Source organism: Tursiops truncatus, chromosome 2 (genome assembly GCF_011762595.2).
Source record: "Tursiops truncatus isolate mTurTru1 chromosome 2, mTurTru1.mat.Y, whole genome shotgun sequence".
NCBI classification, from domain to species: Eukaryota; Metazoa; Chordata; class Mammalia; order Artiodactyla; family Delphinidae; genus Tursiops; species Tursiops truncatus.
In genome coordinates this window covers 87,710,393-87,723,818 of record NC_047035.1, presented here as the reverse complement: position 1 = coordinate 87,723,818, position 13,426 = coordinate 87,710,393, and the positions used below count along the sequence as shown (strand labels likewise).

At 39.7% G+C, this 13,426-nt stretch overlaps 1 non-coding gene across 1 annotated transcript; it reads right to left on the bottom strand.

Moving 5' to 3' along the window:
* Positions 1-11,135: 11,135 nt before the first annotated feature.
* Positions 11,136-11,237, bottom strand: LOC117311278 (U6 spliceosomal RNA). The gene has a single exon (XR_004525502.1). It is a non-coding gene; the product is annotated as a U6 spliceosomal RNA (small nuclear RNA).
* Positions 11,238-13,426: the final 2,189 nt, after the last annotated feature.

Below are 13,426 nucleotides of genomic sequence, written 5' to 3'. Positions count from 1 at the left end.
AAATTTATGTGATTACAAAATTGAGATTGCAGATGGAATGCTTAAGTCACTGGGGTTTGAGTGCTTTTTCTTCCTACTTATGCAAATAATCAGCTGCAGACTCTATAGTGATCTCTTCTCAATGGAAAGTACTGTCAGATCTGGGATCTTATGACTAATGCCCATTCCTGGCCTCACTCTATCCAAACCTCAGGGAAGACACTATGACTAATGTCTGGAGTCCACAGTCACTTATCAGATCTCTGCTGTATGTTTCCAACTACTGTGCTGGAACAACGTAAAAGGAACAAGAAAATAGCATACTAGGAGGAGGTCCTGAAATGGGTAAATCACCCATTACATCCTGTTTGCTTCTTTCTCTTAATCGTATTGCTTTCTATTCTCTTTGGAGAACAAAGACTCTAAACTCAGACTTTTCAAGAACAGCTTTGTATTTTCTGAAATAAAAAGCCAATTTTTTTTTTTGCAGCAACACGGATGGACCTAGAGATTATCATACTAAATCAGAGAGAGAAAGATAAATATCATAGGATATCTCTTTTACGTGGAATCTTAAAAAAGGGTACAAATGAACTTATTTACAAAACAGAAATAGAGTCCCAGTTGGAGAAAACAAACTTATGGTTACCAAAGGTGAAGGCGGGGGGTGGGGGGGATAAATTAGGAGATTGTGATTAGCATATACACACTACTATATATAACAGAGATATCTAATAAGGACCTACTGTACAGCACAGGGAACCCTACTCAATATTCTGTAATAACCTATATGGGAAAAGAATCGAAAAAAGAATGGATATGTGTGTATGCACAACTGATTCACTTTGCTGTACACCTGAAACTAACACAACATTGTAAATCAACTGTAGTTCAATAAGTTTTTTTAAAAGCCAATGTTTTTACCTCTGAAGATGTGAACAAAATACCCATTAAGTTATTCAATTATGATACCTCTACCTCACAGAGGTTCTTTTATTCTGGTTCCAAGAAGCTTTGGGGATCCAAAAAAGGGAAAGAAGACAGGACATGATAACTGTCCTAAATATGCAAAGGGCTGTCATATTAAAGAGTTGGCAGATTTATGTAATCTATAATGCAGAACTGGCTAGGAAGTGAAAGTTTAATAGAGTGAACACAAGAGTCTGCCTCCTCATGTGGTCATGTGCAAGAAGTAGGAGACAGCCAAGGGGCATAACCAAAGCCAATACAGGGAAGCAAATAAAGTTAAATCACTCTTAGAATTTTCTGAATTTGGTTTAAAACAGATGTATAGGTTGCAATATTAGGGATATGATATGAAGGGAACCACATGTTGCTTTGGGTTGGTCTGAAAGGTTGACTTTATACAAGGTCAAGCTAGAATTCTCTGACCTTGTAGGACCCATATACCCAGAAAATAGTCACTTCTCTCTATCCTTAAAAGGTTGAATTCTCACCTTAGGTTGCAAACAAAAGCAAACAGAAATCCTGTTCCTGGACCTTCAGCTATTATCCACACATTCTCAGCAGAACTATAACTGGCTTTTCTAGTCAGCCAGTGAAATCCACTGTGTCCCTTTAGGTCAGACCATTTGAAACACTATTATTTCAACTACCTTAATAGCCACATTATCATACCATTCAATCACAAAATTTTCTTCTTGTGGGAAACCACTCAGGAGTTGTGTGGTCCTTTTTCTTGTTTTTAATATGACCCAAAATTTGATGATTCTACGAACTGGAGAGTACCAATTAAAGCACCAAAGGTTTGAACCACTAGAGGGAGTCCAGAACCAAATAAGCCGTAAGGCTGTAAAATTTGAGTTTGAAGTGTTCTCACCTGTGGTTCTAGGTTTTCCCAAGATTCACACCCAGGTGTATGAAACAATCTGTTGACTATATAGTTACTTATTTTCACATAATTTCTACATCCCTCGGGCCATGTATAACTCACTTCTCACATTGTTCACATTATCCTCGTTACTGAATACTTCATTTGCCCTTGGAAATGAAGGTCACTGTTTCCCTCCCACGTCCCAAAGATGTGTGGGAGTGGTCATGAATGCTTAGGCATTTTTCAAAGTTTTCTTTGGGAAACTTCTTTCCATGTTTCTCTGCTACTCCCAGACCCTCAAACTTTTCTGACTTCAAGCAGACTCAATATGTTTCATTGCCATGAAACAGTGTCTGACCTGCTTTGGTGCCACTGGGATGGATTCTAGGCAAACATACCACCTCCAGACAGAATTCATCAATTCTTCCTTTGGCTTTCCTCAGCATGTAACCTGCACCCCTTTTATTTTTATTATTTATTTATTTATTTTGCAGTACGCGGGCCTCTCACTGTTGTGGCCTCTCCCGTTGCGGAGCACAGGCTCCAGACGCGCAGACTCAGTGGCCATGGCTCACGGGCCCAGCCGCTCCGCGGCATGTGGGATCTTCCCGGACCGGGGCACGAACCCGCGACCCCTGCATCGGCAGGCGGACTCTCAACCACTGCGCCACCAGGGAAGCCCTGCACCCCCTTTTAGTACATGGCTTCATTATGCCTTGAATGAGCTAGTTGTTTTCCTCCCTGTCTTCCCTCTACTCCCTTCTTATTTTAAGAGTTGACACTGTGTTATCTTTAATCTTTCATTCTACCTTTTCTCAACAGGGCCTAACTACTTGCTGTATGATCTTTAGCAATCCATTTTACCTTTCTGAGCCTGATTCTTGTAATCTATAAAATAGATTATTATGAGGATTAAGTGAGATAATATTATTTTTTAAATGAAGTATAGTTGATTTAGAATATTAGTTTCAGGTGTACAACATAGTGATTCAATATTTTTATTGATTATACTCCATGAGATTCTATTGTCTTAATTGTAATGATTATTGTCCACCTTATAAGGACGTTATGAGATAATGTATAAAAATTTCTTTTGAAAAGTAGAAAACTCTATTGGTATGTAATATAAGGCTCTACTAAACAGTAATAGCTATATTTAGAGGGTGCCAGCCACAGTTCTAAGTGCTTTGCATGTGTGATCTCATTTAATCCTCCCAATAACCTTGGGAGGTTGGGATTATTATTTCTAATTTACAGATGAAGGAACTGAGGCACAGAAAGGCTAAGTAACTTCCCCAAGGTCACACAGTTAGTAAGTGGCAGAGCTAGGATTCAAAACTAGCTCTGTGGTTCCCACTCTGAACCACTACACTATGTTATGCTACAATCAATTTCAGTTTACCAGCTAGGTTCACTTGTTACTTATTAGTTATGTGAACTTAGGCAAAGCTTAAAATTCTAAACCTAATTTTCATCATTTGTAAAATTGATGAAAGTAATTCCTATCTCACAGATTTACTCAACAAATATCTATTAAACTCCTCCTGTTTGCTATATGCTGGGCATATTGCAATATCACGTTGATTATATTCACATAAAACACTTGGCATACTGCCAGGCACATGGTAAGTGGCCAGTGTTAATTATTGTTTTAATTAATAACAATAAGCCAGTAACTTCTCTGACACATGTTTCCTATTACTCAGCTAGAGATTATGTTCTGATCATCACCATATTGTCATTTCTACTGTTCCCTTAATTCTATTTGAAATATTTTTGTGGCACTGTTCTGTAGGATATTGCCTTGCTATCATAGCAAAAACAAACAAAACAAAATAGCAATTCAAGTATCTCTCAGGGCTAAACAGAGAAAGTGCTTTAAATGGCTACTTTCTGATACATAGCTAAGGCTGGGTGAGGCATGCAATATGCTTACTACCAAGGAACATGAAGTATTGGGTTGGCCAAAAAGTTCGTTCTGTAACATCTTACAGAAAAACTCGCACAAACTTTTTGGCAAACCCAATATATTTGATGAATATGAAGCTGTGAGGATCATCAAATATAATGCTTTCAGGAAATGTACAATAAGGTCATCTTGGGAAAGAAAATAGCCCCACATTTCATCTCCAGTGACATATAAAGAGCCCAGCAACACTTCTGGTAATCCAGACAGGAAGGGATGGCCTGCTATGCTCTACTGTGCTCTCCTGCACTGTACTTTGGTGCTCTGAGGGTCCATCCTGTGCTTGCCTTACCCACATACTGTGAGAGTCAGCAGTATTTGCTAGATTGCATAAGAGATCTTACCTCCATAGATGGCTGATAATCAAATGAAATGATATATAGGAAATCACTTTGAAATATTACACACACACACACAAACACACATGCAAATAGTGAAGAGTTATATACAAGAGTGTTGTAGTCACGTCCAGAGAGTACCTGATGTAGGAAGCAGATGTGGAAAGTATTATCTTCCCCATTTCTGAACTTGCTCTCAGCATCTTTTTCTTAATGTGGCCACACTTGCCTTCCTGTCTTGACTAGTTCCCCTTCTCCCCATTTCAGTTCCTATTTTTTTAAATAAATTTATTTTATTTATTTATTTTTGGCTGCACTGTGTCTTCGTTGCTGCTCACAGGCTTTCTCTAGTTGTGGCGAGAGGGGGCTACTCTTCGTTGAGGTGCACGTGCTTCTCATTGCGGTGGCTTTTCTTGTTGCCGAGCGTGGACTCTAGGCGTGCGGGCTTCAGTAGTTGTGGCGCATGGGCTTTGTTGCTCCACGGCATGTGGGATCTTCCCAGACCAGGGATCAAACCTGTGTGCCTTGCATTGGCAGGTGGATTCTTAACCACTGCGCCACCAGGGAAGTCCCCCAGTTCCTATGAATAAGAATAACAATAGCGAACGTGTAGTGAGTGGTGCTTTACGTATATTATTTAATCATCATAACGACTCTGTGAGTTATGTACTAGTATTATTCCTGTTACATTCAAGAAAGCTGAGATCCAGAGGGTTTAAACAACTTCACAAGGTCATACAGCCAACAAATGGTAGAGTCAGACTTCAAACCTGGAAGTACAGCTCTAGAGCCCATGTTCCCACTACTAGGCTGACTGCATCTCACCCTGCCACAGTGCCTGCCGCTGTCGTAGATATATATTTACCAAGCTAAATTTTTTCAGGCAGCAGTCAACATTTTTCTTCTTTACCTTTTATAATTCAGTCAATGATACCAGAGTCATTTTTTCATCTAAAATCAACTCTGGGGACTTCCCTGGTAGTCCAGTGGTTAAGACTCCGTGCTTCCAATGCAGTGGGTGCGGGTTGGAACCCTGTTTGGGGAAGTAAGATCCCACATGCCTCGCAGTGCGGCCAAAAAATTTAAAATATATTAATTAATTAAATCAACTCATATAATATTTGTTACCCAGTATGATAAATTCAGAATCTTATCAACTGGTAATAATTCATGCTATAAACTTTGATTTTTAGTCATTATCTGGGGAAAAAAAGAGTTTAGCAATAACTCTGTATAATATTAACTAAACCACTAGCTTAGCTAGCTGACAACCACAAACATATCTACTCAAGAAATGAGGTCAAATCTCAGCTATTTTTCCTCTGATGATTACTTGATATAACATTAAAGCTGCAACTTGCTCAAGGGTTAGGCACAAGTTGGCAGAATCAGCTTTATTAATGACATTGTAAACAGGGATAAGCATTTTGAAATGTATGCAAAATATCTTTCTGAGCTATGGAGATGGAGTGGTGAAAGACTAGGACTTGAAAGAAACCCTGACTTGAGCATCCGTGGATTTTGGAATCCACAGAGGTCCTGAAGCCAATCCCCCTTGGATAGTGAGGAATGACTTTAGATTTAAATATATTTAAATAAGTAGACTTTAGATTTAAATATATTTAAATAAGTAGATTCCATATGTCATATTAGCTTAATTTGAAAGCAACTAAGGGCTTGGCTGCTGTGGCTTAGATCTTGAAGGACAAACCCACCTTGTGTTTGTAAGAAAATAGAAGGAATCATATAAAATGTACATTAGCGTCATCCTAAAATCCTCAAGTGTAATTTTAGGATAAGAAGCCTCAAGTTCTAGAAGTGGACCTCTCTCCACAAAACTGATCTTTATGTAAAACTAGCTTATTGCCCTTTTGATGTAGTCTGGGTGCTTCTTTTCAACATCAGAGGAACCAGAAAGTCCAAGAACTGTTTGCCTCTATAGTAGTTCTCTTAAGGGAGAGAATTCTCTTTCCCTCCTTTGGCTTATTTTAGAAGAATGAGTTATTTATTTTTGTCACCTAGCTCCTTCTTTTTCTAAGCTCTGACTGTACTTTGTGAATGATCCATGTCTATTCAAAGCTCTTCGCAGCATGAGAGAAAAGTTCTGCCCCGTTCCAGGAACTTCCTGGCCTCCTAAAGCCTTGCCAACAGCCAGACTACAGAGTTGGGTATGTAGGGTTCCCTGGGTCCTTGTCACTCAAAGAAGGATCTATGGACCAGCAACACTGGCATCACCTGGGAGGTTGTTAGAAATGCAGAATCTCAGGCCTGAATCAGAATCTGGCTTTAAAAACCTCCCTGCGTGATTTGTATGAGCTGTCCTGCCTGCTCTTGTGTGAACACCTGTTGCTTCTCTCTGATCTAGAAGTAAGGCTGAGACCACTGTACCCCAGCCCGAAGTAAAAACCTTAGGTTTAAAACAAGAAGTCTTCGGTTATTTGGGGACGTAACTTCATTAATCTTGTCTGATAGTTGTTAAACTTAGATTGGAAAAAACTTTAGAGGTCATCAAGTTTAACCATCATCATTGCTGTGAATTTCAGTATCATGATCAATTTTTGTAAAAAGGCTAAATTTTTGTTCAGGATATTCTGTTCAAGAAGATAAAAGCATATGATATACCATAGAAAGGCAGCCAGAAGAATGGGAGAAATTTATATATTAAAAAAAAAGAAGCTCTTGGTGATTGAAGGAATACATTTCAGTAATCTGGAAAGTTTATTGATGTGAACTCTCTCAGCCATGGTGGTGTCCCCAAAAGAGGTGTTTATCTCTTAAATTCATATTCTAACACCATATGCTTACTTTATATTGGCCCAAACTTACTGTCTTATACAGTTATCATTTTAGTTTAACTTCCCACAAATTCAAGGAATTGCTATTATCTACTAAACTAAAATCTCCATAAATAAAGGGAGGATAAGAGATAAATCTCCCTAATGAAAGAATTCCAAATACTATATGAAGATAAACCTCTCTTCCCTTCCAGGCCGGTCCTAGTGACTCACCTCTAAAGAATAGCGAATGGAAAGGAAAAACACTAACTTTATAGTGGAGAAACCTGGCACATACCACCTTCACCAAGTGGTCAGGGTTAACCTCACCAGTGATAGCATGGGGATATCATTTACCTCCTGATGTAATGTGATGAGAAGGGCACTTGGCATTTGTGGTATGCTTTCCAAAAACACATACATAACCCCAGTCTAATGACGAGGAAAACATAAGACCAAACCAATTTGAGGGACAATCTACAAAATACCCAACCAGTACTCTTCAAAACTATCATGGTAGCCATAAAAGAGAACAAAATAATGTCATTTGCAGCAAGAAGGATGGACCTAGAGATTGAGTGAAGTAAGTCAGAGAAAGACAAATATGTGATATCGCTTATATATGGAATCTAAAAAAAGGGTACAAATGAACTTATTTACAAAACAGAACTGGAGTCACAGATGTAGAAAATAAACTTATACTTACCAGGGGGTAAGGGGGGGAGGGATAAATTGGGAGATTGGGATTGACATATACACACTACTATATATAAAATAGATAACTAATAAGGACCTATTATATAGCATAGGGAACTCTGCTCAGTACCCTGTAATGGCCTATATGGGAAAAGAATCTAAGAAAGAATGGATATATGTATATGTATAACTGATTCACTTTGCTGTATACCTGAAATGAACACAGCATTGTAAATCAACTATACTCCAATAAAAACTAAAAACAAACAAACTGTCATAGAGCAAAGACTAAGAAACTGTCACAGACCAGAGAAGACCAGAGAAGACACGACAACTAAACATAATGTGGTATCCTGGATGGGATCCTGGAATGGAAAAAGGACATTGGTGGGAAAACTGGTGAAATCTGAATAAAGTCTGGAGTTTCATTAATAGGAATACACAGTGTTAGTTCCTTAGTTTTTTTGTTTTTTGGGTTTTTTTTTGCGGTACGTGGGCCTCTCACTGTTGTGCCCTCTCCCGTTGCAGAGCACAGGCTCTGGACGCACAGGCTCAGCGGCCATGGCTCATGGGGCCCAGTCGCTCCGCGGCATGTGGGATCCTCCCGGACCGGGGCACGAACCCGTGTGCCCTGCATCGGCAGGCGGACTCTCAACCACTGCGCCACCAGGGAAGCCCAGTTCCTTAGTTTTGACAAATGTACCATGGTAATGTAAGATGACAGCATTAGGGAGAACTGACACTGGGTGACAGGTATATAGGAACTCTGTACTACCTTTGTAACTTTTCTATAAATCTAAAACCTGTAATGGAAAATAAAAATAAAATGTCCCACAAACTCATGAGAATAGTTTTAACACATTAAAGTAAGATTTCTCTTGATAGTATCTTCTGCAAGTTTAGAGTCAATTAATTCCACAGACATTTATTAAGCGGCAATCACTGTGCTCTGGTACAGGACCTATAGCCCTTGCTCTCCAGAGATCTCAGTCTGGTGATAGAGACAGATCTGGAAACAAGCTGTTACAGGCATGTAACAAGTGCTATAAAAGAGGTATTAACAAGGTGCACTGGTACTCAGGGAGGAATTGCTTCGCTCTGCCTGTGGAGGCTGGAGATGGCTTTGGACCTGAGAAACAAGGACAACTATGAAACATTACAAGTTGATCTAACCAGATTCAGTGAGGGATCTGTCCTATAGTAGTAAACATTTATTTTAATTGGCTGTGTATGAGAATTTGGGATTACTGGATTTTCCCCGCCATACATTGGTTGTTGACTCAGTAATTTGGCTGCTACAGAGCTGGGCCAGAGAAGTACACTGTCTCAGGTGGCAGATGCGCTCTCTGGGGAATGTTGATACGCGTCAATGTTCACATGAACAAGATAACTTTCTAAAAAAGGCCATGTGGGGGCTACATATCCTGTCATTTCTAAATCAGGCCTCATTAAACATTCATGCCTCTCAGATCATTTCATTTCCATCTTACAGCTGAACATCTGTGGCTCAGGCCTTACAATCCTCAGTCTTAGTATATAGCTTTGCTTTTAAATTCTGAACAGCCTGGCAGAAATGGAAATTTAGGATTCCTAAGCAAAAATTCAAAATTGGCTCCTACCTGGACCCTAAGCTTGCAAATTCTGAATAATTCTATTTAGGCAGGCCTTTCTTTAGTGAGAACGTGACATGACTGTGGGGGGAGCTTTGCCACTTAAACGATCTTGATGGGGGTGGGGATAAGTGCTTTCTCCTGGGATGTTGCCCAAGCCAATCCGAGAGAGGGGTACAGAAAACTGGCAAATGTTACGTCTCCATTTCCCAGGGCCTAGTTAGAGAAATGCCTTCTGCTGGGAGTGATAATTTGGGGAAATTCCTCACCAGCAACAAGTGAGACAGATGGGAGTGAAACAGCAAGCACAGATCTGAGAGAGCTGGGCAAAGTGCACAACAGACAGACGTGCCTTCCCATGCTAATCCCTGCGTCCTGCCAGATCATCACATGTGTGGACACAGAGGAGCCAGGTGGCCATGGGAGGTGTTCTCCCAGAGCAGGGTTTACAGTTTTCCTGGGGCTGTGAGGGAAAACATCTGGGACAGTAAGAGAGTTCTTTGCAGTATACACAGAATCCTTTTCTTCTAAAGAAAAAATTGACATTTATGGGTTTTTTTCCTGATTATAAATGTAAGAATGGCTCATAGAGAAAACTGCACAAGTTGCTGAAAAGCAGAAAGAAGATTATAAAGAACACCCATTATATCTCTATCCAAGGATAGTAACTATTAAAATTTTAGTGAATTTCTTTCCAGCATTTTACATGCATAGGTATTCATCACGGTTGAGAGCATACTATATGTATAATTTCATATTCTGTTCTTTTCCTCTTAATATCATGACATAGGAATTGCCCTACGTTATTAAAATTCTCTGTAAATATTCTTCTTAGTGGCTGCATGTTTTATCCGATGATGAAATCTATTTACTCTAAATCCTAAAGTTATTCATTCATTTAAGAAATAGTCACTAAATTTTTTTATTTTTTCACTTAAGAGCCCAATGCTGAATGTGTTTTAATTTCCTAACCCATCTGCTAGTTGTTGGCCACTCAATCCCTTTCTTATTTCATAGCTTTCTTTTTTTTTTTTTTTTGAGGATCTAGGCCAGACGTGAAAATAGGGAGTCAGAGTTAAGAAGAAGGTTGAAAAAATAATGGGAGAAGAATTTAGGCTGAATGAATGAGACGAGGGAGAGGATCCAGTGAAAGCTGCTCTCCCACCACTAAGGCATCCAAGGATATTTCCTGCAAAATCAGGAGTTGTTCATGGGCAAAGAAATCTTTGTGGCGCTGACATCATATAACTTAATGATGGTGATTCAGTAACTTCTCCACCATTTCTGGAATTGGCCAAATGCCTTCCTCACTCTTGGGTGCTGACTAGATGTGGCCCACCCCTGGCCAGCACCACCGGTGCTAGCGGCTGTTGGGTTAGGAAAGGGAAGTGCCGACTCAGAGGGAAATGTGAGGCACCTTTTTCAGCAGGGTGAGTGGAGCTATTTTAGCCCCTGCGAAAAGTCTTAAGGGTGGACTCAAGTGGGGATGAATATGTAGTCTATTTCCAGAACCATCCCCATAGGATAGACCCTTGTGGAGCATCCATCCCCTTCCTCATGTTCTCCCCTCTTTGACTGAAGTGCAGGGGCAACAGCTACACCTATGCTAAAATACCTTCTCTTGCCTCTGTAGAGTTCTCAGTAAAACACCTAAGCCATTCCTGTGCTTGTTTAGAGTACCCATACCTTATGCTTTCCTTTGCTGTGCAAAGCTTTTAAGTTTCATTAGGTCCCATTTGTTTATCCTTGTTTTTATTTTCATTAGTCTAGGAGGTGGATCAGAAAAGATCTTGCTGCGATTTATGTCAGAGAGTGTTCTGCCTATGTTTTCCCCTAAGAGTTTTATAGTATCCGGTCTTAACATTTAGGTCTTTAATTCATTTTGAGTTTATTTTTGTGTATGGTGTTAGAGAATGTTCTAATTTCATTCTTTTACATAAAAATATGGAACGCTTCATGAATTTGCATGTCATCCTCGTGCAGGGGCCGTACTAATCTCTGTAGTTCCAATTTTAGTATACATGCTGCCGTAGCAAGCATTGGAGTGCTCATACTATGTTCTGGTCTTTCCCTGTCCTTGGCATTCAGCTATAGCTGACCTGTAGAAGTTCAATTTGTCAAAGACTCTACCATGCAATCTTTATAGGTACAGTGTTATCCTAAGAAGGGCAGTTATCTGATAAATAACTCCCAGAAGAAACACTCAGATATCCTGAAGGATAAATGGAAGCATGTGACACAACATGAAGCTTACAGGAGAGTATCTGATATTGAAAGTAGTTGGATTACACATGTACCTTGTGTTGCAATACGTATTTCCCTGAGAATCTGGAGAAAATCAAGAGGTATGAGAGGTAAGGGCACAGGCTTTGAAGTCTGTGCCTGCGTTTGAATTTGCCTCTGTCAGTCACTAGGCAGCTGTTTGACGTTGGGCAATTTATTTAACCTCCCCAAGGCTTAATTTCTTCATCTACATGAGATTTGAGATTATTTTAAGAATACCTCCTCAGGACTTCCCTGGTGGCGCAGTGGCTAAGAATCTGCCTGCCAATGCAGGGGACACATCCCTGGTCTGGGAAGATCCCACGTGCCCGGAGCAACTAAGCCCGTGCGCCACAAATACTGAGCTTGCGCTCTACAGCCCATGAGCCACAACTACTGAGCCCACGTGCTGCAACTACTGAAGCCCGTGCGCCTACAGCCCGTGCTCCGCAACAAGAGAAACCACAGCAATAAGAAGCCCGCGCACCGCAACGAAGTGTAGCCCCCCTCGCTGCAACTAGAGGAAGCCTGCGCACAGCAGCGAAGACTCAACGCAGCCAAAAATCAATCAATCAATAAATAAAATTTAAAAATAAATGAATAAATTAAATTTGTCCTTATTTAAAAAAAAAGAATACTTCCTCATAGATGAGTGAATAAGATAACATACATGAAGCTCTTAATCTGGCACATTTAAGCACTCAGTAAATAGTAGCTATTATTAAGTAGAGTGGAAGTTATTTTCAAATTAATTCAGTCAACAAATATTAATTGAGCACTGTCAGGGGCAGGGCTGTATGATAGTCCCCCTCCGCTTATACTTTAGCTTTCAGGTGAACTGAGTTTTTCTCTGTGGGTTCATTAATATTAAAATGATAACTTTATCTTTTTCGAAACAGCAGATTTGTTACATTATCTACTAAGTCCTAAGCAAGTCTCAGAGGCTCCTCCAAAAATAGGAATATTGGTGGTAATGTCTCTTACAAGCCCATTGTTTAATTTTTGATGTGAGCGGTAGTTACTGTTTATTTTTCTGCTCTAAAAGAGAAATTTCCTTAGCTTTCCTTAAGAGAAATCACTTAGCTTTGAGGTTAATTTTTGTAACTTTTTAAAGATAAAAGGGTGTGTTTAACCCCAGAGTCCTATGCTATATATTTAAAGAAGTATTTCCCCTTTGCATTTTTAAACAACTATTAATTTGGCCTCACTTGAAAGAGTGCTGTTGGTTCCTATAAACAGGCATCAGTTCCGCTCTAAATAAAGGTATTTTAATTTTTATCTGTCCTAAGACTGAGGTGACCCAAAGATGACGTACAAATGGCCAATACGCACATGTAAAGATGATCAACATCATTAGTCACTGGGGCAATGCAAATTAAAACCACAGTGAGACACCATGTCACACCCACTAGGATGGATATGATCAAAAACAATGGACTTACAAGTGTCGATGAGGATGTGAAGAAACTGGAACCCTCACACATTGCTGGTGGGAATGTAAAACTCGTACAGCCACTTTGGAAAACCGTTTGCCAGTTCCTCAGAATGTTAACCATGGAGTTAACATATGATACAGTGATTCGACTCCTAGATATACATCCATGATCAATGAAAAATACATTCACAAAAAAACTTGTACGTAAATGTTCATAAAAGCATTATTCATAATAGCCCAAAATGAAAACTATACACGTCCATCAACTGATGAATAGATAAATATAATGTGGTACTGAACCAACTTTAGCCACTGGGGACAGACACCAAAAACAACGGGAACTACGAACCTGCAGCCTGCAAAAAGGAGACCCCAAACACAGTAAGATAAGCAAAATGAGAAGACAGAAAAACACACAGCAGATGAAGGAGCAAGATAAAAACCCACCAGACCTAACAAATGAAGAGGAAATAGGCAGTCTACCTGAAAAAGAATTCAGAGTAATGATAGTAAAGATGATCCAAAATATTGG